We start from the raw sequence: 25,062 nt of genomic DNA, 5'->3' as shown, positions 1-25,062 counted from the left end.
GGCCAGCAGTATCACCCATGCAGATTTCAGCAGGTGTGATGGCCACTATTTTGGGATTGAACCAGGGACCTGCTGAGCTAAAAGTATAAATCTGTACAGTGATAGCTAATAAGCGCCAGCTTCTGTAACCCACACTGAGCAGTGGGTTAAAGTTCCCCCTGTTAGACCAGGCTTATCCCAAGAGTTGGGGGCCCACAGCGGTTTATCATCTTGGGCAAGCTTCACTTTATGTGAAGGATGGCATCTTGGCCAACAGCAGAAATCCAAATAGGGCCCTCCAGAGTTAAAAACTTGAGTCTCTACATCTTGAGTTAAAGAACGAGGTTTTGGGTTAGCAGTATAACACTCACATTCTCTGTGGATTGGGCAAAGAGATGGACACAAGCCACACTGACCAGCAGCATATAACAGCAAGCTCAGGGGTTTTGTCCTTCATTAAAAACATTGGAAAGTTGAAACTATTAGCTATCAATCCTGCATTTAACATCACAACCTGAGACTGGTATCAGAGAGGTAGCCGTGTTAGTCTGAATCTGTAAAAAGCAACAGAGGGTCCTGTGGCACCTTTAAGACTAACAGAAGTACTGGGAGCTGGGACTCATCACACATCACAACCGGAGACTGGGAACTTTTACTCACAAAAACAAGCATGTCCTTGCAACCTGAGGGAGAAAAGGGGGGGAAAAAGATACTTTAGATTCACAACATTGCTGGATCTGCTTTAATCAAACATTACAAACGGTTTTGCTTGTAGTAAATTCTCAGGAGGCCAGGTTGTTTGTGGTCAACCTGCTAATTTCTTGTAAAGACCCTAAATTATGGTCAAGTGTTCAATTCTACCAGTTAGACAAGAAAAATAAAATAGAGAATAGTGGTTAAACACAGGCAGAGTCAACTACAGATATTTTGTATGATAATACATTTAAATGGTTTTAACACTGTGTGCTTACAAAGCAAGAGCAAAGATGAGTCAAGCCCTCTGAGGGTTTAGAATTGTAACAGGGCCTTCAAAGAGATTACTTCCAGAGTTGTTTTTTTTTTCCTTTTTTTAATAATGGAATCCTTCGCCAATTCAAAATACCATGTTCACACAAAACACTCCTGCATCCAAGATCATCTCCTTGGAAGGAGCCATTGCAAACTTGTGATGTGTGGACACAAATCATTTATGTCCATCTCTGAATTTTAAGTTTGTGTGTAACAGAAGTTATTCTATTCAACAGGCTAATTTTTCAAAGGGTCCTAAATCCAGATTCTCCATCTGTACACACAATTGTGCGGGGAATAACATGTGCAAGGATTTATGCCTTCAAATCAAGTAATTATAACTACTGGATTTTTTTGTATGCTCATTCTTGGATGTTCACACAAATTATTGTCCTTACACTGAATAGCATCTTTAAAGATTTTATGTGTTGTGTTTTCTCTCTATGTATTTATTACCCAGTAGTTTGAGTTGCTTTATTTCCAAAAATACAAACTGCAAGCCAGAACAAATCAAGTTCTGAAGAAAAGAACGTGAAGAGAACTGTAGTTAGGACTTCATTTTTTCCTTCCCCAGCCAGTGAGTCTTCACACTGGCTTAACGTATCAATGGCCTACAATTTCCACAGCTGACAGAAACAGGAATGTAAGGGGACAAGAGAAGCAAGAGTTGGAAATGTGGCTTTCAGCCCTCTGTTAAAAGAAAAAAAAAGGGGGTGGGGAAGCATTGCTTCTTTCAGGCTCAAGCAGTGTTACAGAGGACAGTAACAAATGCCCAGAAGTAGCAGGAAGGCCACACCTCCTCTGCTCCCATCTCAATTTAAAAAACATTTGTATATTTACTGGGATTTACAATGGAGAATCTCATTTGCTAGAAAATAATTATGGGAGATTAAGGCAAGGATATATTTTTAGAGCAAAGCATGAGGATTTAGCCACATGGTTCCTACTAAAACTAATAGGGGTTCTGCAGAAAAATCCTCACAGAAGGTTGAAATTTTAGTCTGGAGAGTACAGAAGATAGCCAAATGTTAGTATGTATTCTCCATGATTTTTAAGCCACCCTACAGCATGACCATATTCAGTGGCAGGTTTCTCAATTCTAGGTTGTTGGATTTTTGTTTGTTTTAATTGCAACAAAAGATGTAGAGGTTAATTCTGCTCTCAGTGAAATCAACAGGAGTCTTACCACAAAGTTCCATGGGAACAAGAGTTGGAATTTTGTGCTAAAGGGGAAAAAAACGTCAAGCCTTAGAATCATCCCCTAACCCATATTGCAAAAGAAAGTTATGCACTGTTAGTATTAAATGAAAGCCATGTGTTAATTGCAGGCGCACAGAAGTATGTAACAGGTGATCATTTCTTCTCTTGCTTCATTTTGCACAGTCTATATATTATACACACACCCCCTCTGCACCTAGACTTTATGTGGCAAGTTTCAACCTGGGGCAGATAGTAATGGTAGGGTTGCCAACTTTCTTATTGCACAAAACTGAACACCCCTTCCCTGCCCCGCCCCTTCCCTGAAGCCCTGCCCCCACTCACTCCAGCCGCCCTCTCTCCATTGCTCGCTCTCCCCGGCCCTTACTCACTTTCACGGGGCTGGGGCAGGGGCTTGGGGTGCAGCAGGGGGGTAGGGCTCCAGCTGGGTGTGCAGGCTCTCGTGGGGGCTGGGGATGAAGGGTTTAGGGTGCAGGAGGGGGCTCAGGGTTGGGGCACAGGAGGAGGTGCGGGGTACAGGCTCCAGGAGGGAGTTTGGGTGTGGGAGGGGGTTCCAACCTGGAGTAGGGCGTTCAGGGTGCGAGTTCCGGCCAGGTGGCAGCGCAGCAGGGCTAAGGCAAGCTCCCTGCCTGCCCTGGCTCCGTGCTGCTCCCAGGTGGCTCTGCACAGTGCATACTGCCCGCGCTCGCAGGCTTTGCCCCTGCAACTCCCATGGGCCATGGTTCCTGGCCAATGGGAGCTGCAGAGCTGGCGAGGCCAGTGCGCGGAGCCTCCCTGCGCCTAGGGGCCGCAGGGACATGTCGCCACTTCCGGGAGCTGCACAGAGCCAGGACAGGCAGGGAGCCTGCCTTAGCCCTGCTGTCCGGACTCTTAATGGCCCGGTCAGTGGTGCTGACCAGAGCCGCCAGGGTCCCTTTTCGACCGGGCATTCTGGTCAAAAGGCGGACGCCTGGCAACCCTAAGTAATGGCCACTTTATACCCCACTGTGAATAAGGTTTTAAAATAAAGCTTCTAACATAGCCTTAACATAATACATTCTTTCATAGAGATTTCAAACAGATCTCAAAACACTGTGGAAAAATAGCTAAATGTTATTCCCATTTCAGAGTTGGGGAAATTTGGGAACAGAAAAGATAAGTGACTTGCCCAAGGTCGCTCATTTAGTCAGTCACGAAGTCAGGAACAGGATGACTGGAAGAATGGTCTTGTGGTTACACCACTGTACCTTATCTCAGGGGGAAAAAAATCTGGTACGGTAACTCCTCACTTAACGTCCTCCGGCTCAATGTTGTTTCTAAGTTACGTCGCTGCTCAATTAGGGAACATGCTCGTTTAAAGTTGTGCAATGCTCCCTTATAACGTTGTTTGGCTGCCTGCTCTGTCCACTGCTTGTAAGATTCTGTGGAAGAGCAGCGACTTTACAAGGGAGCATTGCACAAGTTCCTCTTCTCTGCCACCTCCCCCTCCCTCCCAACGCTTCCCCCACCTGTTTGGCGGCGCCTCACTCATCCTAATCCTGAGAGATGTCCCGACCAGACCGGGCCAAAGAGAGGGACACAGATGACATTGCCACGTCTGCTTGTTCCAGCTGAATCCCAAATACCACCTGAGATTAAACAGGATTGGCCTTTAACAGCGCCAACCCATCTCAACTAACTTCTTCTCTTTTCCCCTAAAAGGGCAGTTAACATCATCTTTGATATCATCGAAGAGACTGTCAAACCAGTGGGGCCGGAGAGGGAGAAAGCATTCCTTCTATAAAAACTCCCTCCAGCTCAAGGGAACAAGGGATGTTGTTAAAAATAAAATAAAAGCCTTATTTATGAAGTAGTAACTGTTTTTTCCTTCTTTTTTTAAATCATTAATAAAAAGGGTAAAAGGATTTGTCATAGTACTAAGCAGGCTGGGGTCTCTCTATACCAAACCCCAAACTTTGTTTAACATTGTAGGGGAGGAGGGATAGCTCAGTGGTTTGAGCATTGGCCTTCTAAACCAGGGTTGTGAGTTCAATCCTTGAGGGGGCCACTTAGGGATCTGGGGCAAAATCAGGACTTGGTCCTGCTAGTGAAGGCAGGGGGCTGGACTCAATGACCTTTCAAGGTCCCTTCCAGTTCTAGGAGTTAGGATATCTCCATTAATTTAAAAAAATTAATTTAATGTTGCACAGTGACTGGGTAAGCCTCTGGCCCATATATTGTATTTAAATTAATAGAACAGACTTCCTGTGGGACCTTCTGTTCAGATCATTATCCAGCATACCATGGTACTTCATTGCCTTCCCTATGGTAGCCGAGTCGTAACTTTAAAAAAAAAAATCAATCAATTTCTCTGTGCCTCAGTTGTGCGTCTGTAAAATGGGAATAGCAATGCTTCCCCACCTAGGAGGGATGATGTAAGGATTAATCCACTAGGGTATGAGAAGGACTGATACACTATGGTGATGGTGGCTATAGAATAACATGGATAGAACAGAATGTAAAACTCCTGACTCTCAGAACACAGCTACCCCATATGGTGCCTCTGACAGATCAGGAAATTGGGCTCATCTCCACCCCCAAGGTTAATGTGTGTCTATAACAATGAAGTAAAGTACTGTGGCTGAGCCACAGCAAAAGAAAGACTTACATTTTCTTCTGTATTTTGTACAGGAGAAAACTCTTCTGCCCAGCTGCACCACAGTCTATTGCCTACCTGACCTACAGACCACCAGGCACCTGTTCTGAGTGCGTGCTTGTTAGCTGCTGCAGCAGCTAGAAAGGGCTCAGAACCCAGCTTTAAGACAAACGAACCCAAAAGAAATTCCCTTCCACATTTTATTTGTTTGTGTGAAGAGGAGTTCACTGGATCTGATAAGGGATATTAAATGGCCTTCTCAGTCTGACAGCAAAGAACAACACTAATGGGAGTTCCAAATCATGCTGTAGGTAATATACTGTACTTATAAAACAGTAACCTCTAGATGCTAGAGCCGTGCCATGACCTATATTTCCTGCAAACCTATTTTCTTCTTTGTAGGATATATGGATATATAACCCTAACCCTCCCGCCCCAGGGTAGACCAGGGCTAAGTTGCTCAGGCATCAGCTTCAGCCCCAGGTAGCAGGGCTCAGGCTTTCAACCCCATGCAGTGCAGCTTTGGCTTTCTGCCCTGGGCCTCAGTGAGTCTAACGCTGGCCCTGCTTGGCGGCCCCCCTGAAACCTGTTCATGGCCCCCCCAGGGGGCCCCAGACCCCTTGCTGAGAACTACTGTGCTAGAGGTTCTCCTTAACGCAACACTCATTTTTCGTGACCCCAACCTCCCTTTCCATCCTCTACTCAAAGCATGATGTATTTTCAGTTCAGTTGTATAGTTAAAAGCACCGAATACCAAGAAGTTGTGTTTAGGTTGAACTTACTGTCTGTTGGCAGTATTATATCTCTGGTGACAGATTCAGGGGTGGCCATAGACCAAAGGAACCAGGAGACAGACAGACAGACAAACAAACAAACAGTATCCTCCCATCTCCAAGTGGATAATCTGGTTTTTGGACTAAACTGCCCTTATCTATGTGCATGTGAAGAAGCCTAGATTACCACTACCCATACTCTTCCTCCACAGATAAACCAAGACCTTTCTTCTCCCCAGTTGTAAATGCGGTACTGGAGAATTACACCCATTACTAGAACAAGTTCAAGACAAGAATTTCAAAAGGTTTCTCAAAGAGTTAGGAGTACATGGAGTTAAAGGGCACCTAACTCAAGTGCCTTTGAAACCACACAGAGTCACAGAAAAAAAAAAGGGGGGGGGGGGAGGGGGAAGAACAGCAGCAAGATAAAGAGAAGAATGAAAATGCTTAGGTGGACCCCCCCATTTTTATTCTGGGTATTTTCTTTTTGCCTGAAGGGAGGGTGGCAATGGATAGGTGAGAGGTTCAGGATCCAAGAGTGAACATTTATCCTCAGCTGTACCTTCGAAAGAAACTCTCCCCACTCTTATCATTCCTCCTTATTCTGCATCCCGCAGCATACATATCATACTTGACTATTTGGCCAAACACTTGGAAAGATTTATTTTTCTGTTCAACGAACTCGCTCTCCTGTTTCTGCTGACCAGCCTATCAACTCCAAGCGCTCTCCCTGAGGCAGCATATTTGGATATTGAACAGCTGAAGTGGACTTTATTCCAAAGCCATCTCACGTTTGTTGGGTACCCCCCCCAAGAAACAAAAACCAAACAAAACCAGTGTTGCATCACAACACCCACTTGTCTCTGGAAAATTTAAATTTCCCAACCTTCTCACTTGCCCCATCTGCTCCTCTCAGTTCATTCGGATTTGTTTTAGTCTGTGCATCTGCAGCAGCACTAAGGAAACTGCAGCATCACTGCAAGCTTCCCTGCCATGGAGACGTGCCAAGCTAGTGTCAAATTCAACCGTATCCAAAACAAAAACAAAAAAACGAACAAGGTCACTCTGTCTAATTCTGTTGTCTCTCTTCTCCTGGAGAAATAAGTAGAAGAAGCCACCTGACTTCAAACTGAATCTCTGGAATTAAATGCTCAGATACAGGGGGGGAGGGATAGCTCAGTGGTTTGAGCATTGGCCTGCTAAACCCAGGGTTGTGAGTTCAATCCTTGAGGGGGCCATTTAGGGATCTGGGGCAAAATCAGTACTTGGTCCTGCTAGTGAAGGCAGGGGGCTGGACTTGATGACCTTTCAAGGTCCCTTCCAGTTCTGGGAGATGGGATATCTCCATTATAAGACAGGCTTTCCACCCCCCAGATATGGACCCAACCCAAAACCCCACATCAAATGCCTCCATACTAAGGGGAAGTGCCTCAGCCCCTATCTCACTCCTTTATTATTCTGCCCACTAACTTGGAGAAGAAACCCCAAATTTCTTAAGCTTATTCAGCACTCTCCCTCTCAACTACAAGTATGATTATATTCATTGACAGTAGCATCTTTTGTAGGTTAGCCACTTTCCAAAACACCCAAGGAATGCACAAACAGACACCATTTAGGGGGGAAAAGAATAACAACAAGCAGCAGCAATTTATGAACCATTTGATACAAGTCAACCTGATTTACTTTAAGTAGAACAGAAGTGAGAGCGAAATCCTGGCTGCATCAAAGTTTATGGCAAGAACTGCAGTCTTGCCACTAACATTAATGGAGTCGGGATTTCACCCTAGGTTTTTAAGAGGGATTTAAATGTGGACTAGGAGGGGCCTTGTAGATGAGCTCAGAGAGATCACCATGCACAGGGGGAAGCATTGAAGAAGGCACAGAGAAGACTGTGCGATCACAAAAAAAAAAAAAAAAAAAAAAAAAAAATCTATAAAGCATTGGCTCTCTCTTAACAGGGACCACTAGGTTAATGGCAGGTCAACAATGCAAACTTCCTTGTGAGACACTGGTTCAGCACTCATTTCTGAGTCAGGGAAGACTGTTCCCTGTGCAGTGTCAGGTCTGCAATCTACTCATGGGTAGTCACATCCCCATTTGGACTCTCAGTCACTGAGTTCCATTTTGACTGTCAAAGCCCAATAAGCTCAAGATCTCAAAAGCAAAAAATTCAAAGCTAGCAAACTTCATCCGCTGTCATTGTCAACTTGAGTCAGCCCAGGCTCACGCAAAACCAGGCCTTATGTTTGTGCAAAAGCTCATGAACCTTACCAAGCCTTTAACAAACCTGGGTTCAGGGCCAAGTTTGTAACAATAAAATCACTAAAGTTTTGCTCATTTGGGGGGTTTTGTACCAAAAGTTTCCCAAACCTCTAGAAGTTTTCCCCAACAAAAGAATCCAGCTGCAAACAAGCTTCAAAAAAACCCACCACACCTATAGTGGCTGACTCCTCATTGTGGTGTTCGGAGATGGCAGAAGCGTCATAGTCTCCTTCTGACATTCCCCCTGAGAGAGATATTCATGTAGCCTAAATTCAGCTAATTTGGATTCCTCTTGAATGAGTTTTTGTTTGGGTCATGGAAGATCTACAGCAAATAAAGAAGATGCTTCATTCATTTATAGCATGTAGTACCATTAAGATCTTGCCTTGGCACTTAACTAGATCTATAGCATCATCCAGCTTTCTCGTGGCTGGTTCTGACCTCATATTAAGGAATTTGTCAACCTCATACACAGTGAAGAGGTGAGAAAGTAGCAGAGGTAATTTCATCTAGCTTCAGCGTGGGAGGTGGCCAACTATGCTGTCAAGTTCTCTGTGCTTTTAGGGCAGGACCAAAGTTCATGGCTCCACTGGTGTACAGACCACCAGGTTATATGGGGAAATACCAAAGAGTTCAGAGCATCATATCAGACTGGTCAGTATGTGTATTTCTTGAAGCAATGCACTTGTTGGGTAGTCCCAAGAGGGTCAAGAAGAGCCCATCATATACTGAACTTAGCCAATACTCAAGTGACCCGTACTCGTTTTCTGACCATCACCTGGCACATTTCACTTCCTGAATTATTCCCACACCTCTCTCTTTTGCCTCATTACCATGGAGAATAAAGGACTTTGGATTGTCATTTTAGTGGTGCTCTTACTGGTTCTGATCCTGCAGAGGCATATCCCGCCCATGGCCAACTCACCAAGAGCAGACATCGGTTAGATGGGGCTCATAATTCAAAGGCTATAGAGTCTAGTTGTTTCTTGGGACTGCAGACCATTGTGATTTAAAGACGATCTCTGAGAGTTCAAGCATTTGGGTACAAATTGGATCTGAGAGGGAGTCTGAGCTTCCTCTCTATGTTATACTAATAACAATACCGTGGCATACAGAAAAGCTGTGACTGAAGCAAAGATACTGTTTGTTATGGGTCACTGGCATCATGAATTACAATCTACCTGAACTCTTACAGGGTACCTGCACTGAGACACAATATGGATAGTCATGCCATTATAATGGTGGGTGTGCAAAAAAACTCCCCCTCCCCCCCCAAATCCACCTCCTTTCCTTCTTATCCTGGACCCCTCTCCCCCAGTTTTCTTGTTTAAAGGTGCTTTTAAGTTCTTGTGTTCATATAGTTTCTACAGTGCTTTTATTGTGCCAAGAGCCAGTGCACTAAGCACTGGAGGACGTGCAATAAATTTATCATAATATAGAACAGTAAATAGCCGCAAAGCAGTTTCACAAACTTTAAAAAAAAAAATACATTTTGTATGAAATGGTATATAGAGAACGAGCTTTCCACTTTAGCTCCAGTAAAGTGCACAATTCGTAGGCTGTCAAATTAGACATGTTTGGCATTAACTCCATTAATGTGGAGCCATTTAACTGACCTTTATTATACTGGCACTGGTAGTATATTCTCCTCAGTGTTCATTCATATCCTCCGCTAATGTTAATGAGATTTAGGTGTTCACATAAAAAGCAGAATATACTCCTATATCTTTAAAAAGAAGGTCACCAACTACATTGCTTCCGTAACAGCCTTAACAGCTAGTCACAAAGTTGCATTGAATTCAGAGAGTCATTCAGCAGCCATCTGGGAATAAATGGAGCAGAAAGTGAAAGTTAGCAAGGCAACTGCTGGGCTTAAACAGATTAAATACAAAGAGCTGAAAGGATGGAAGAGGTGAAGAGGATGGGAGAAAAACTAAGCCCTAGGTACACTATGTAATATATCGGACACTTGTGACTAGTAGACAAAGTGGGAGGAGACACTAGGAATCTTATCAGCACAAAGAAAAATTAACTCCATAAACTGATAGGTCAGAATTCCCTTTTGGGTAGAGGAGTACACAGTAGGATGCATACCTAGATATTGCTTTTCAAATTCAGGAGATGTGAATGTGTTCAACTTCCCTCTACCGGAGAGAATCAGAACTGTGCAAGTGCGTGTCATTGGCCCTATATGCCTGATCGCCAATAGATCATCCTTCTACACCTCAGCTGGTATGAGCCTGCGATTCTGAATAGGAAGTTTTAAGTGGTATCATCACTGTGAAATTCCTAGTGGCCAGGGTTTATACAGCATGATGACAGCCATGAAGTCCTTGGTGGTTACAGATTTGTTCTACTGTGTAATAAAAGAAAAATGTCAAACCAAACATGTAGTAGATTTTTAATGGAACTAAAGTGGGTCCCAACAATGTTCTTATTTCTCTTTGGTTACATCCGTTAAAGCAAATTAAGTTACCACGTTAAAATGTTTGATTTTTTGCTGCTTTTTAAATATTGTAAAGAGTAAATTAAATTCTACATTTGCACTTGAAATAAAGCTTTATAGGCGGTACAATCTAGAACAAATGCCTTACCACTAAAATCTTCTTTTATTGTACCTAACTGATGTATATTGGCATACTCTGGATCAAGGCAATAGGTTACATTCATGCTACTGAACGGACAGGAAATATTTTGGTACTTTGCAATCTGGAAAACTACATTAACAACTAAATTTCAACTCAGGTAAGATGCAATAAAATGTTACCCTACAACTAAACTCAGAACTCTTCCCAGAGTCAGGATGAACTGGCAGAACAATAAACTTTGGGGGCATCAGTAACCATCAGCCTATATCATGCTTCTGATTGGGGAAAGGTTAGAGACTAGATAACCTGAGCTTGCAGGCAGTAAGCTACAAAGGAAAGAAGACCTGGTTACCCTCCGTCACCAAGACACAGCTGAACTGGGTCTCTCAGGGCATTGGTAATGGTATGTGTGACTTTTTATATCTAGGTCACCATGCAAATATGGCTCAGACTGATAATAATCAAACTTAATTGCAATCTGCAAGCTATTCAGTGGCTTATGTACTGTTATCAACTCTTATGATTTTATCAAAAGTCACGATACTTGGCGTTTTTCTGAAGCCCTAGCTCCTGGAGTCATGTGATTACCAGAGACTGTCACTTTTTAATTATTTTAAATAAAAGCTAAGTTTCTATTTCTCCTGGGAGAGGAGAAAAGGTTGGAAATGTGACCCAAGTGCTCCCTAAAGGCTCAAATCAGAAGTCGAGGAAAAAGAACCAAAATGTATTATCTTTTATAGTCTCATGATTTTTAAGCCAATTTTGTGACTTTTCTGAACTGGTATGATTTTTGGATGGCAATACTGCTTGTGTGAATCTGTGGGTCTTCTTGCTGCTTCTACTGCATATGATATATCAACATACCTCACCATGATGGGTAGTAAATGACATCCTAGGTGGTCAATTAAGCAAACGAACAAAGAATTGGACAGATATGAACTATTTTAGCCCTAGCAGTGGTCCTCCAAAAGCTAGTGTTGAGGTACCTTAGTACACATTGCGGATAAGCTCGTGCTGTCTGGGTAAGCTCTCTTCAGTAGATAAACAGAGGGCTTTAGTCTCCAAGGCTGTCATTCCAGCAGCTTTCACCAGCACCAGATTTATTATTTAAAAAAGGCTTTAAATAAATTCAGTTCAGCCATTCTGCAAATTTCCAACAGAGAGATAAGGTCAGATATAGATGGACATGGAAATACACAGCAAGATCATTTACCAAGAACAAACCAACCCTCTCTCAGTCCAGCAAGCAAAACATCACACTGTCAAACAAACAGCAGGGGAAAGGCTTGTGTCATCAAAGAGTTACAATATCATCTCTCACTATCTTAAAGTAATACAGTCACAATTCAAGAGCAGCTGCACCTGTATTTCCCCTCAGAAAGGGCACCCACTCACAGGTTTCCAGCTCCCCAGATGTTGCCTTTCTAGGTGGAGACCTGCTTCTCTTCCCTTCTGACCAGGATACTTCCAGACTGCACAGTTCCCTGCCTTCACTCTGTTGTTTCTCTCTTTTTTTTATTATTATATTAATTAATTATTAATTATTATTATTATTATTAAAGAAGTACCTTGTGTCGGATCCCACCTAGAAGATTCCTGGGTTCGACCTTCCACAGTCATCTTGGTCAACTCTGAACCAAATCCGAACAGACCATGGTAGATGCAGACGTATAATGCACAAATGGAAAAATCAAGAACTCGCCGGCGTGCGAGTGTGGCTCCCCACAACAAAGCAAACATATCACCACCCACTGCCCAATTTATAAATATGAAGGCGACATCACTGCTAAATTCTACTATTCCTGATATAGCCATTTGGCTCGATCAACTTCAGGTGAAGTTGTAGCTGCTGCTTTACACCAGTCATATGAAAGAAGAACTGTGTTATTCCCAGCACAAACAAGTTGCCCACAGACACCCGCTTGCTTTCTCTTCAGAGTCGTTAACAGGTATAATAAGGTTATAAGTTATAAGGTGCCACACAGCACTTCCTAGGCAAGCCTGCTTTATTCCTAAAGTAAAAAGCATTATAGAGAAAACATTAAAAAAAAAAAAAAAACACCCTACGTGCATGCTAATAAGCATGCCAGACATCACCGTAACCCTAAAATGGACTCTGGCAGGATAAGTCCTTCAACATTCTCACCCAAGAGGATTCCTTGTGGTCACCAGGTCATCACAGCTTCAGCTCAAAACAAGCACACTCCTAGTATGTTCAGTTCACCCTTTATACAGATTGGAGGGGCGGGGTGTCTCTGACCTGGAGTTTCCAGGAGTGGGTAAGTAGTATACAATGGGTGTCTCTTCCCAGGGGTTGGCTTCAGAGGGGAGAATTTGCATTCCCCTCACCCCAAGGTATTTCCCTAGGAAAACCACTTCACATATTGTTCCCAAAAGACCTTTGAAGTTCCTCATACCTCCCAGAGATTACATTAGTCTTGTCTTCCTGCTACAGAAGTTCCATACTCTCACAATGGTACATAAACATTTGCATTTTTAATACAATGAACTCCAAAGATGTTAAACTTGATTCAGTGAAGTTCCTTCAGCACATTGCAGGAAATTGTCTGTCTGTCACAAATACTACAGCTCTTTAGCTGTTTCCATTTTTAAGAAAATTCACCTTTTCCTCCTAAAATAATCTTGCATTTATCATGAGTAGGTAAGTAAAATGAATATATACACAGGTAAATTCTAGTTAGAATTTCAGAAGGTCTGTGTGGTTAGATATATCTCTACTCCATGGGTCTGATCTTGCTCCAGTTGAAACCAAAGCAAGGCTCTTACTGATTTCAGTGGGACGGAACAAATCCCTCAATGATCAAGAAGGGCTCAGCTCAAAAGCACGGATCCCAGCACTTCTCAGAACCGCAGAAGTTCATATCTGGATCCAAAGTTTGTATCTCTCATCTGTCATCAATATGTTTAAATAAATAAATAAAAGTGTCTGTAGTCATGACTACAATGGAATAAATTCCTTTATTTCTGCAGCCATGGAAAAAGTTGCATTTATTTTTTACCCTTAACCTATTTACTAATCAAAGTTGGCCAGGCTAACACATCTGTTTCCAACACTGACAGCTATTTTCCCAGAGCCACCATTTTTAAAATAAAAAGAAGCTATAGAGATCAGAACCAGACCTAACACAGGGGAAGAGTATCCCACATCAACCTACTGTGGGGTTCTTACACATTTTTCTGAAGCATCTGGTGCTGGCCACTGGTAGAGACAGGGTACTGGACCAGATGGACCCACTGCTCTGATCCAGTCTGTCAGTTCCTATCTTCTTATTCCTCCCTACCCCATGTGTAGCTGTCTGGATCCAATAAAAGCACGTAATTCACCCATCTAACCCATGCTTTTTCTGTATGGTATTTAGCATATGTAGCCCAAAATGAAAATTAAACACAGCCGAGTTTTGGGGAGGTGATATTCCTACATTGATGGAAAAAACTCTTCCACCAGCATAGGCTGTGGCTGCACTATGTGATTATTTCAGCACAGCTACAACAATGTAGCTATGGCGGTATTGTCCCCATAGTGTAGACAAATCCCAATGTAATGTAATCCTAATGTAAGCCACTCCAACGCAAATGAACGTTCACATAGGGGTTTGCATAATTTTAACTGTATTGGTGAAGAAGAAAAAAATCCATTTAAGTTATCTGTACAGGTAAGTTGTACTGATCTAAGCCGACGAGCGAGGGAGGGAGTGTGTTTACAGCGATCATACACTGTAGTAGAACTCTGAACAGGTTTTAGATATCAGACTTTCATCCTTCAGAAAGATCAAGTCTCATGCTGGAAAAAGCATAATAAGAATTAAGTTAATATGTTCAGTAATAAGTTACCGCCACAAAGAGTACTTGACCATCTTAATTTCCACCTGGTTTGCAGTAAACTACCTCAGTGTGTGTGTATAATAGAATGAAAAAAAGAAATATTAAAAGTGACAGATTGTGATTAGAACTAGGTCACAATTCAAATGGTACAATTAGTGAAAAATGATATTTGAAGACACTTAACTCACCATCCTCCTTACACTGGATAGACTACTCCATATGTTATTTGTTCTTATCCCCCCACCCTTTTATTCCCAAAGACTCCATTAATACAAAACGATCCCCAGCCTGCTGTGCCACATGACAGCATAATGCCCACGAGGCATGAAATGTCAAAAATCACAGCTTTACACCTGGCCAACATAAGATATTCATCATCGAGTTCTCCCAAGCACGAGTTCAATCTTTGAGGGGGCCATTTAGGGATCTGGGGCAAAAATCTGTCTGGGGATTGGTTTTGCTTTGAGCAGGGGGTTGGACTAGATGACCTCCTGAGGTCCCTTCCAACCCTGATATTCTATTATTCTATTTGTCGTTGTTGTGGGCCAAACCACAGAGAGAGACAGATGGAATGGACATTTTATTTACATATGAAGTCTCTACACCTATCCACTTGATGTATGACAGATAGAACCTGGCCTTACACGGTCATGGAGGATGCCAGAGATCGGTTTATTTTATAACCGCTTGCCCTACATTAGGAAGCATGGTTTTCTCCCACTCCCCCAAATGGCCACTGATAATTCTTTTAATATTTTTTTCAAAAAAATATTTGGCTGTTAGTACGTCTTTAAAAGTCTGGAGCTGGGATTTTGATTCAAACGTCTTCATCTCTTTGGGTTAGAACTTTTCAACTCAGACCTATCGGTACTTTAAAGCTACTCCTACAGAAAGATTAATAGGATCCGTAGACTCATCCAACCAGGCTCAGCTGACTAAACTGAAATCCCCTCGCTGTTGCAGAAGCGACCTACACTTGTGTGTAGCAGGTTTTAGTGTTCCTCTATGTTTTGTTCTGGAGGGCTAACACCCCTGAATTCAGAAAGCATAAGTCTCCTGGAACCAAGTCCTGGGGGACATGGAGAAGCAGTTAAAGAAGAGACAACCCAAACTGCCCACAAATATACAAAAAGCTTAGTAATGTAACTCCTAGACATATTTAAAGGATTCAAGAATGTAGAACTCCTTGTTAACTTTAATAGCTTTGGAAAGGTTTTCATATACTGATTTCATCACTTGGGTTACCACAGGGCTAATGGAATAAACAGCAATATTTTGTAGTGGGGAAGAGTATTAGCCCTTTGGATGACACATTGGGGTTTCACCTAGATATTAATATGAAGAGTGCATTAGAAGCAAAAAAGGAAAGGAAATTAAGTCAAAAAGGAAGACCATAAAATAATGCTCATTGTCTCGAGTTTATTTGGACAACTTGCAGTGGAGAACAAAAAAAGCTCCTGGATACACCGAGATGTAGGCCACGTACATCAGGAGAGTGATAGGCTCTTAGGATGGAACACATATTGATGAAAGCAACTTATTCAGAGGGAAAGCAAACCACTGACTCCATCCTTAAGTCAAGCTTTCAAATAAAGACGTAAAACATAATCCTCGCCATTTGTTATTAAAAATCAAGATTTTTTTTTGCCAGATTAAAAATGTTAGCTAACATATCCTGGCCAATATCCAACTTGGATAATTACATTCTGTTGCCTAAAATTCCCCCTATGATTTCAAATGGATTCGTTTTTCTTCATTTCTCTTCCCCAAGCCCCCTCCGGTAGAACGTTGCTAGTCCGGAATGGCTGCTCAGTTCTACTCCAGGGGTGCATGAATTTCAACAGTGGGCAATCCCTGAACAGAATCTGTATACATCTCCTGGAAGAAAGGCACTATGAACCAGATTCTGATGCCTTTATTCACATTGAAGAGTAAATTATTCCAGGAGTAATCTCATTGATTTAAGGAGGGCTTCTTGTGCAGTAAAAGTACAACATAGCAAAAGTAAGTATCAGTCAGGCCTTGTACAAGCAATGGGCCATATCCTCAGTTGGTGTAAACTGATGAAGCGCCACCAAGTTTAATGGAGCTATGCTTATTTACACCAGATGAGGATATGGCCCATTAGGTATTGTTAATCTATTTTGTCATCTCTAAGTATAGCAGAGTGTTGAAAAGTTTACATGCGCTAACAGAGGCACAAAGGAACTAGGTAAGGGTGTCAGAAATGATTCTGCTTACTTTTGACGGGCTTGCAAAATCATGTTCTGAAGTGTACAAACTATTGTTTATTATACATATCACCATAACCAGTGCTGTTTAACATAAATTCTGGAAAAAGGGGTACACAGTGAAGTAGCAAAATTTGCAGACAATACAAAATTATTCAAGATGGTAAAGTCCAAAGCAGACTGCAAAGAGATCTCACAAAACTGGGTGACTGGGAAAGAAAATAGCAGATGAAATTCAGTGTTGATAAATGCAAAGCATGCACATTGAAAAACAAAATCCCAACTACACATACAAAATGATGGGGCCTAAGAAAAGCTGTCACCACTCAAGAAAGATCTTGGAGTCATAGTGGATAGTTCTCGGAAATCATCTGCTCAATGTGGAGTGGCAGTCAAAAGCTAACAGAATGTTAGCAACCATTAAGAAAGGGATAGATAAGACGACAGTAAATATCATAACGCCACTATATAAATCCATGGTATGCCCACACCTTAAATACCGCGTGCAGTTCTGGTCGCCCTATCTCAAAAAAATATTGGAATTGGAAAAGGTACAGAGAAGGGCAACAAAAAATGACTAGGAGTATGAAACCGCTCCTCATATGGAAGCCACTTAAAAGACTGGGACTTTTCAGCTTGGAAAAGAGATGACTAAGGGGATATGATAGAGTTCTACAAAATCATGAATAGTGTGGAGAAAGTGAATAAGAAACTATTATTTACTCCTTCACATAAAAAAAGACCCAGAGGTCACCAAACGAAATGAATAGGCAGCAGGTTTAAAAACACACACAACTCACAGTCAAACCATAGAACTTGTTGCCAGGGGATATTGTGAAGGCCAAAACTATAATTGAATTAAATAAAGAATGAGGTAAGTTCCTGGAGGAGGTCCATCAGTGGCTATTGGCCAAGGTGGTCAGGGATGCAACCCTATGCTTTGGGTGTCCGTAGCCTCTGACTGCCAGAAGCTGGGTATGGACAACAGGAGATGGATCCCTCAGTAATTGCCCTGTTCTGTTCATTCCCTCTGAAGCACCTGGCATTGGCCACTGTTGGGAGACAGAATACTTGGCTAGATGGACCATTGTAACCGTGCACGGCACTTTAAAGACAAAACTGAAAGGTCCCACGTGACACTGCACCCCAGATTCTCCATAGTGATATTATTAGGATATGATTATAGCATAATTATTATGTATTTTATTCAAGACAGGTTGTGTAAGGTGTCATTCGAAAAGTTATGATTTGCTGAATAGGATTATCCTATTTGTATGCATGTATCATTTTTGTATCTGAAGTTATAAATACTGACTATGTATCTGTACTGTAAATGTAGTAACACCTGGGCAACGCCCACTAGACAAGATGCTTTCAGTCTAGTTAGCTGACTGGGAAGGGTCTATTCAGGACAATGAGCCATTAGGGAAAAACCAATAGGCTTTAGGAGAAGCTTATCTCATAAGAATGGCCATAACAGGTCAGATCAAAGGTCCATCTAGCCCAGTATCCTGTCTACCGACAGTGGCCAATGCCAGGTGCCCCAGAGGACGTGGATCTAACAAGCAATGATCAAGTGATCTCTCTCCTGCCATCCCCCTCCTAGCCTCTGTTTGTCAGAGGATGGAGGACACCATTCCTTACCCATCCTGGCCAATAGCCATTAATGGACTTAACCACCATGAATTTATCCAGTTCTCTTTTAAACGCTGTTATAGTCCTAGCCTTCGCAACCTCCTCAGGTAAGGAGTTCCACAAGTTGACTGTGCGCTGTGTGAAGAAGAACTTCCTTGTATTTGTTTTAAACCTGCTGCCTATTAATTTCATTTGGTGACCCCTAGTTCTTGTATTATGGGAATAAGTAAATAACTTTTCCTTATCCACTTTCTCCACATCACTCATGATTTTATATACCTCTATCATATCCCCCCTTAGTCTCCTCTTTTCCAAGCTGAAGAGTCCTAGCCTCTTTAATTTCTCCTCATATGGGACCCGTTCCAAACCCCTAATCATTTTAGTTGCCCTTTTCTAGTGCTAGTATATCTTTTTTGAGACCATATCTGTACACTGTATTCGAGATGCGGGCGTACCATCGATTTATATAAGGGCAATAATATATTCTCAGTCTTATTCTCTAACCCTTTTTAATGATTCCTAACATCCGGTTTGCTTTTTTGACCGCCTCTGCACACTGCATGGACATCTTCCACCTGGTAAGCCTTCCTGAGAACACTCCAAACAGCCTGTAAGTGATGGCTGCTAGGTCTCTACAAGGACATGTGACCAGGCCACATGATGCTGGACTCCATCTTGGGATGTCAGTATTTTTTCCCACAAACCCATCTGGGAACCAAGTTTTGAAACAAAGAGTTCCCATCATATGTTAAAGCTATATAAGGCAGAGAGTGACATCATCTGTTGTTCTTCACTGGAAGTGCTGGACCCAGACTAAAAGGATTTCTAGCCTGTGTATGAAGACCTGAGAAACCCAAGCTGTAAAGCTAACACAGCTTGTGCCTTAAGAATCTACAAGTCTGCCTGTACCCTCAGTTGGGGTGAGAATTTGCTAGTTCATATTCAATCTATCTAGTATATTAAGCTTAGTTGGCATTTTTGTTTATTTGCTAGGTAATTTGCTTTGATCTCTTTGCTATCTTTTATAATCACTTTATCTTTTGTAGTTAATACATTTATTTTAGGTTTTAATCTAAACCAGTGAGTTTGAAGTGAAGTGTGTGGGAATCTTAGCTCAGCGGCGCTGAAGTGTTTATGAAGGTGACTAGGCCAATTTCATGCTATCCCAATACCGGGCTGTCTGAGCACCAGTCCTGACCTCAACACAAGTTACAGCAGCCCTCATGCTGCTCTTATTAAGAGGAGATTGCCAACAATCCAGCTGCTGGGGATTCAGGGGGTCCTGGCCACATGCTCTTCCCCTCAGCCACAAGACACCGCTAAGCAAGGTGAGGACATTCTTGGGGGTCTGGATGTGAGTTTTAAGGCAGTTTTGCCCCCAACAGAGCAGTGCAAAACAGCCCTAGCACACCTGAGCAGCTGGTCTTATTTTAATCAATAAGTGATGTGCAAACATTAACAAATAGTGTTACAATGAAGTGATGCATCTGGCCATTTTAAGCTTCATTTGTCCATCAAGAGAAACGTAATTCCAAAACCTGAATTGTTTCTTTAACTGTTCTGTTTCATCAATGGCCTGAACAGGATCTGAATAAGATAACTCTTTGCCCTTTCTTCTCCTCCCTTCTTTTACAAACAAACAAAAAACCTTACACTCCAGATAAAGTAGAGCTTGAATTACTTTGCTCTAGGCATTCCTGCATGCAAATTGATAGAAAATTAGCATTACTATAGTTACTGAAGCCCTGGACTGAACATATCTAAAAATGGAAGGATTCCCTTCCCCGCCAAATAGCAAATGTATCCCTCTTCAAGTCTGGTTTATACAGGTAACATTCCAACTCTCCATCAGTTTGCTATTAGTTTCCCTCTGCAATAAATATCTGTCACTCAAACAGATGTCACCCTAAGCAATGCCACTCTCCAATCAATGAGAGGATTTGTACTCGAAAGGTTTGTGTGGAGCAATGTTTGGTACGCAAGCATCTGACTGATCAGGCCAAACTTACACTTCAGACAAATGACATGTACAGTAGAACCTCAGAGCTACGAACACCTCTGGAATGGAGGTTGTTCGTAACACTGAACCAAATGTTATGGTTGTTCTTTCAAAAGTTTACAGCTGAACACTGACTTAATGCAGCTTTGAAACTTTACTATGTAGAAGAAAAATGCTGCATTGTAGCCATCTTAATTTAAATGAAACTGTAATACCAACAGACCCTGGTCATCAGCGTGCGGATGGGATTGAACCAGGGGCCTCTGGAGCTTACTGCACAAGCCTCTACTGCATGAGCTAAAAGCCATATGGCTAGTAGCTAAGGCTCTAGAGCAGACTCATTAATCTCTCTCTAAGTGGTCTCAGTGCCACTAGATGGGACAGAGCACCACACCCAGGTGGTGTGTGGGTTACAAAACAAGCGCAGAAAGCTTCCTTACCTTGTCAATTTAAAAATTAAAAAAAAAGGGGGGGGTTAAGTAATTTGCATTTAACACTGTACTGTATTTGCCTTTTTTTGTCTCTGTTGCAGCCTGATTACATACTTCCTGTTCCAAACGAGGTGTGTGGTTGACCAGTCAGTTAGTAACTCTGGTGTTCCTCACGCTGAGGTTCTATTGCAGAAATCTCGTACTTCTTGTTTGGACCAAATAGATAGCCCCCCCTTATCTCTACAGTTTCTGCATGATTAAAATAGATTCATTTGTAAAAAACAATGAAATGAAAACAAAAGCTGCAATTACAGAGAAATAAGCAAACGCTCTTCACCTCCACTCAAAACTCGAGATTTAGCACTGAAGGCAAATGGCTTAGTTCTGGGTCTGTTCTTTACACCTCAAAATTATGAAGTATGGATGTGGTGAGAGATTGCTGTACTACATGTACTTGCCTATATCATGACTGACTTCAATGCCACATCTCAATGAAAGCACTATATACAATACAGTTTGCCTCAGAATAAACCCTAATAGCTCATAAATTGCCAGTACAATAATCCCTTTGGAATTTCTTCTTTTATCCGGAGTTTCCTTCCTCTCCCTCGCCACCCCTCCCCCCCCCACCGCTTTGTTACATTATAGAAACAAGATAATAAACAGTACAGAGAAGAAAATGATGTTATGTACCAATGTTGGTCTGCAGAACAGACACTACACTATTTCCTTAAGGAAACACAGTCAGGCATATACTTCACTGTCAATCTATTTTTAAAAAGGGCTACAGAACCTGTTGCACCAAAAAAAAAAAAAAAGGGGGGGGGAGGGAGGGAGGCAATATGAATTAAAATATTTTTTCTTTCACTTTTTAGACATGGGTTTTAGATTTGTCCCTGGCATAAAAACCTACAAGAAGCTTACAAATAAAATAGGAGTGGGCGGGGGAACTTCAATTCAGCCTAGATTGTTTAAATCCAATGTTATTATTTCCCACAGAATTACTTAGGTCTATTGAAGATGAAGCTGCAGTATTGGAGGGTTATTTGCTCCAAGGACCTTTTTAATATGGCTGTATTGTAATACTGCAGTGCAAAAACCTCTAGTCATAAAGAGAAATTTAGCTCAGAAGCAGAACTTGTGAGCACTGAAAAATGCATTTGCTTCAATTTGTATTCATTTAATAATGGTGTTACTTAACAAGATCAGTTAAAATGACTGTCCTCAAAAGGCATAACACTGTAACCTCCTCCTATGAGACTCCTAGGGCACTGAAGTAAAATTCATTTGTCTAAACCAAATAACCAAAGCAAGCAGTGGAATTACAAAGAACATATTTAAAAGGAGGAAAATCTTTAGTGACAGACAAGAAGATAGTTTTAAAACAAAAGGGGGGGAAAGCAGGAAGCCAACTAAAATACATATTTCACTGCCAATGAAAATGAATTGTCCCCTGACAAACGGCAATGCATTGTCATCTCACTTTGATTTTTGTCTTAAATTAAGGAGAAGCCACTGAGTCTACACATTAGAAAAGAGCTATTGAAATCTGGGTGTATGCTGTACCACATTACTAGTCAAATCCCATATACTCATGCATAATTATTTTCCTACAAGGTTATGCCTAATTGGCCACTAACCCAATTGATTAATCATCTACATTTTAAGGAGGCATCAAGAAGCAGTCTGAAAGGCAGCAAAATGTTTAAGTACAAATATGAAGCCAGTCTGTGACAGCTGGTTCTAGTTGCTCCTATTAGGATGTACACACATAGGTGGCAGACAGAAAAAGAATGTTAGAGGGTTAGCTAATCTGGAAATCAACAAGCCCTGTGGTCCGAGGACAATCTCCACAATTCTAAGTAAATTGTTAGTTTCCAGCAACGGAAGCGTTACATTATTTTGAGTGTGACAGAGAGAGAGTCCTTTAAGGAGACAGATAATTCTCATTTCCAAGTCTGCATAATAAAATGTCCATTTCCTTGAGTCTTAACTCTTATGGTAAGAGCAGAAGATAAATGCCATGCATGCATACTTGAGTTTCCTTCCTGGAATCACCCCTGCACTGATTGCAGAGAGGTATGTGACAAACACTAGCCTTTTGACAGGTCTTTGAGTGAAAAACAAAACTTTGAGTTAAAGCCCATTTATTTCTCTCAAATTGAAGTTAATAGGAATCAGGCACATGAGTGTAATTGGTAAATGAGATGCTACATTATGCACACTGCTTAAAGCAAAGCTTTCCTGATCAAGACTTTTCTCTATCCCCCATACACACCCACCCACCAATTTTAGATTTAAAAACACAAAAACCTTTGGACCTATATGGACAGATCCACTAACAGGATCCCTCTAAGAACAGGTTCTGTGGACTAAGATGATAACATGCTGTAGGGTCCAGAAATAAATACAAGCAATTAAAGCATTTGGGGGGGGGGTGAAATACCACAATATGAAATTAAACACTGACAAGACACTTGAATCTTTCCCGACCACCTCCCTTCAGCCCCCATTTCTTCATTACTGCAATCAAATAAAATACCTTCTCCTACCTTGAACCACTGCTGCTCCCTGATCAACCCCCCACTCATCCTCTTGTTGCAGAAAAAAAGGCTCCCCCCTTTTGTTGTCAGTTCTTTTTCCAAGGGGGTCTCTGTGTGTCTGCCTCTAGGCAGTAGATCCCTCCAAACGAAGACTTGGAAATGGGTATCCCAGTGAGCAAATCCTCAGCAGTTTCAGTTCAGTGAGAGCACCTCAATCACAGCAGCAGAAGCAACAGCAGCAGAGGCAGTGCTAGTAGTCTGCAGGCCACATCGTTCATACCGTATACATCACTACCACATTTCTCCTAATACTGGAGCCCGACAGCATTTCACCACCTCGTGTATAACGTGGGCACTTTACTTTGCTGTGCAATAACACATTTATGTGAATACCCTTAATAATTCCCTTGGTCTGTGTCTCATCAGCAGACTATTTGTGGCTCAGCAGGCACAGCAAATAAACATGCAACCACCTGGAGGGTACACTTACATCCTTCATTAGGATTTGCCACCTAACAGTATCAAAATTCACTTGAGGGGACCAGGTGCACCCAATTCATCACACTGGAACAAATTCAACACTCTCACAGTTCCCACTAACTACAATGGGATTTGTGTGTAAAGGTAGAAACTGAACCTTAATCTATCCAGACACTAAAATAGCTGGGGTAACACTATGCACTTAGAACACCCCATAGGTCCTGCCCTGGGCTCTTTATTGATCACTGTCTAGTCACCCACTCTATCGTGTTGTTAGTTGCACCTATACAAAAGTGTTGCATGTTTTTATTTCTTTTTTAATTCCTGTGGTTCTGTGACATTTTGTGGCCTGACAAGGCATTTTCAACCAGCACGTCAGGAGGAGAAAGTGTGACTTCTATCACATGGTCTTGATTTTAACCCTATAATGATAATGCCCTATCTAGTGCTCATCACCTTGCTCTCTCAATGCCTTGCAAGAATGTATGATGCCAGCAAAATGGAACAATTTATCAGATGTCTTTTTTGATCTCCTCCTTAACCTGGAGCATGTATTAAGAGGATCTTTTTTGTTCCCCTTCCTCCAGCATCAGCCATTGGCTTAATCCATTCCTCTCACCGCACCGCCTCTCTCTCTCTCTCTCTCACTCACTCACACACACCCCTTCCTCCTCTTTCCATTTCTTCCTTCTTTCCCTGTCTCAACCCCTCACCAGAAGATGGTTGTTACTGAGGGAAAGCTATGAAAAAAAAGATGGGCTTTACACACTGTCCTGAAAGTGGCAAGATTGGTCATCATTCCAATCTGCATTAGAATGTTTTACAGCCCAAATCCAGATGCAGAGAATGCAAAATCTTTTGTGACACACCCCCAGTTGGTCGGGCACTCTGTCCCCATCTTGTGATGTCCGGATTGATAAGCCTGGTACAGCTTTGGCTAACACAACTGGGTCTTTTAGCTGAGGCTGTAGAGGTTCATGGTCTAAGAGTCAGAGATCCCAACTTTGATCCCTGCTGCCAGTGACCCACCCGGGGGGGCATGGTTTTACATTTTATTGGCATGGTCATATCGTTTCTTCAGTCATTTCTGCTTGACAATTTGACGGGGTTTCCTGCTCTCCCTGTGGTTTGTGGACCTGGTGATCACTCACTGTAACTGCTGGTAAGTCCATTGTGAGAAATGAAGCCTTCCACATTTGCAATATACTTTTGAGTTGCTACTTATAGCACTTTCTGGCAGAACATTATCTTTGTCTGTGGCCTGTTTCTATGTATTTAACTTAATAACTCTGACCTCTAATCTATTAAATCCACCTCTTTCCATGCAGGGGGGTGACAGGCAGTCAGGCAAGAATGGTTGAAAAAGAAAATGATCAGATAAGTACACATTTCCTATTCTTCCCCTTCATACCCAACAGTCTTGCTGGGCTGTAACAAACAGTAAAATTAATTTCTGGT

At 42.0% G+C, this 25,062-nt stretch overlaps 1 protein-coding gene across 1 annotated transcript in view; it reads right to left on the bottom strand.

Moving 5' to 3' along the window:
• The window catches only part of DAB1 (DAB adaptor protein 1), a 701,405-nt gene extending 678,080 nt beyond the window's left edge, over positions 1 to 23,325 (bottom strand). Inside the window, exon 1 of the mRNA XM_054038504.1 lies at positions 23,134 to 23,325. The gene's annotated coding sequence lies outside the window, so the exon portion shown is untranslated. The remainder of the gene's footprint in view (positions 1 to 23,133) is intronic.
• Between the last annotated feature and the right edge of the window lie 1,737 nt (positions 23,326 to 25,062).

This window comes from Malaclemys terrapin, chromosome 8 (genome assembly GCF_027887155.1).
Source record: "Malaclemys terrapin pileata isolate rMalTer1 chromosome 8, rMalTer1.hap1, whole genome shotgun sequence".
Lineage (NCBI taxonomy): Eukaryota > Metazoa > Chordata > Testudines > Emydidae > Malaclemys > Malaclemys terrapin.
The sequence above is the reverse complement of the archived record's forward strand: the minus strand, read 5'-3'. Positions and strand labels throughout refer to the sequence as shown.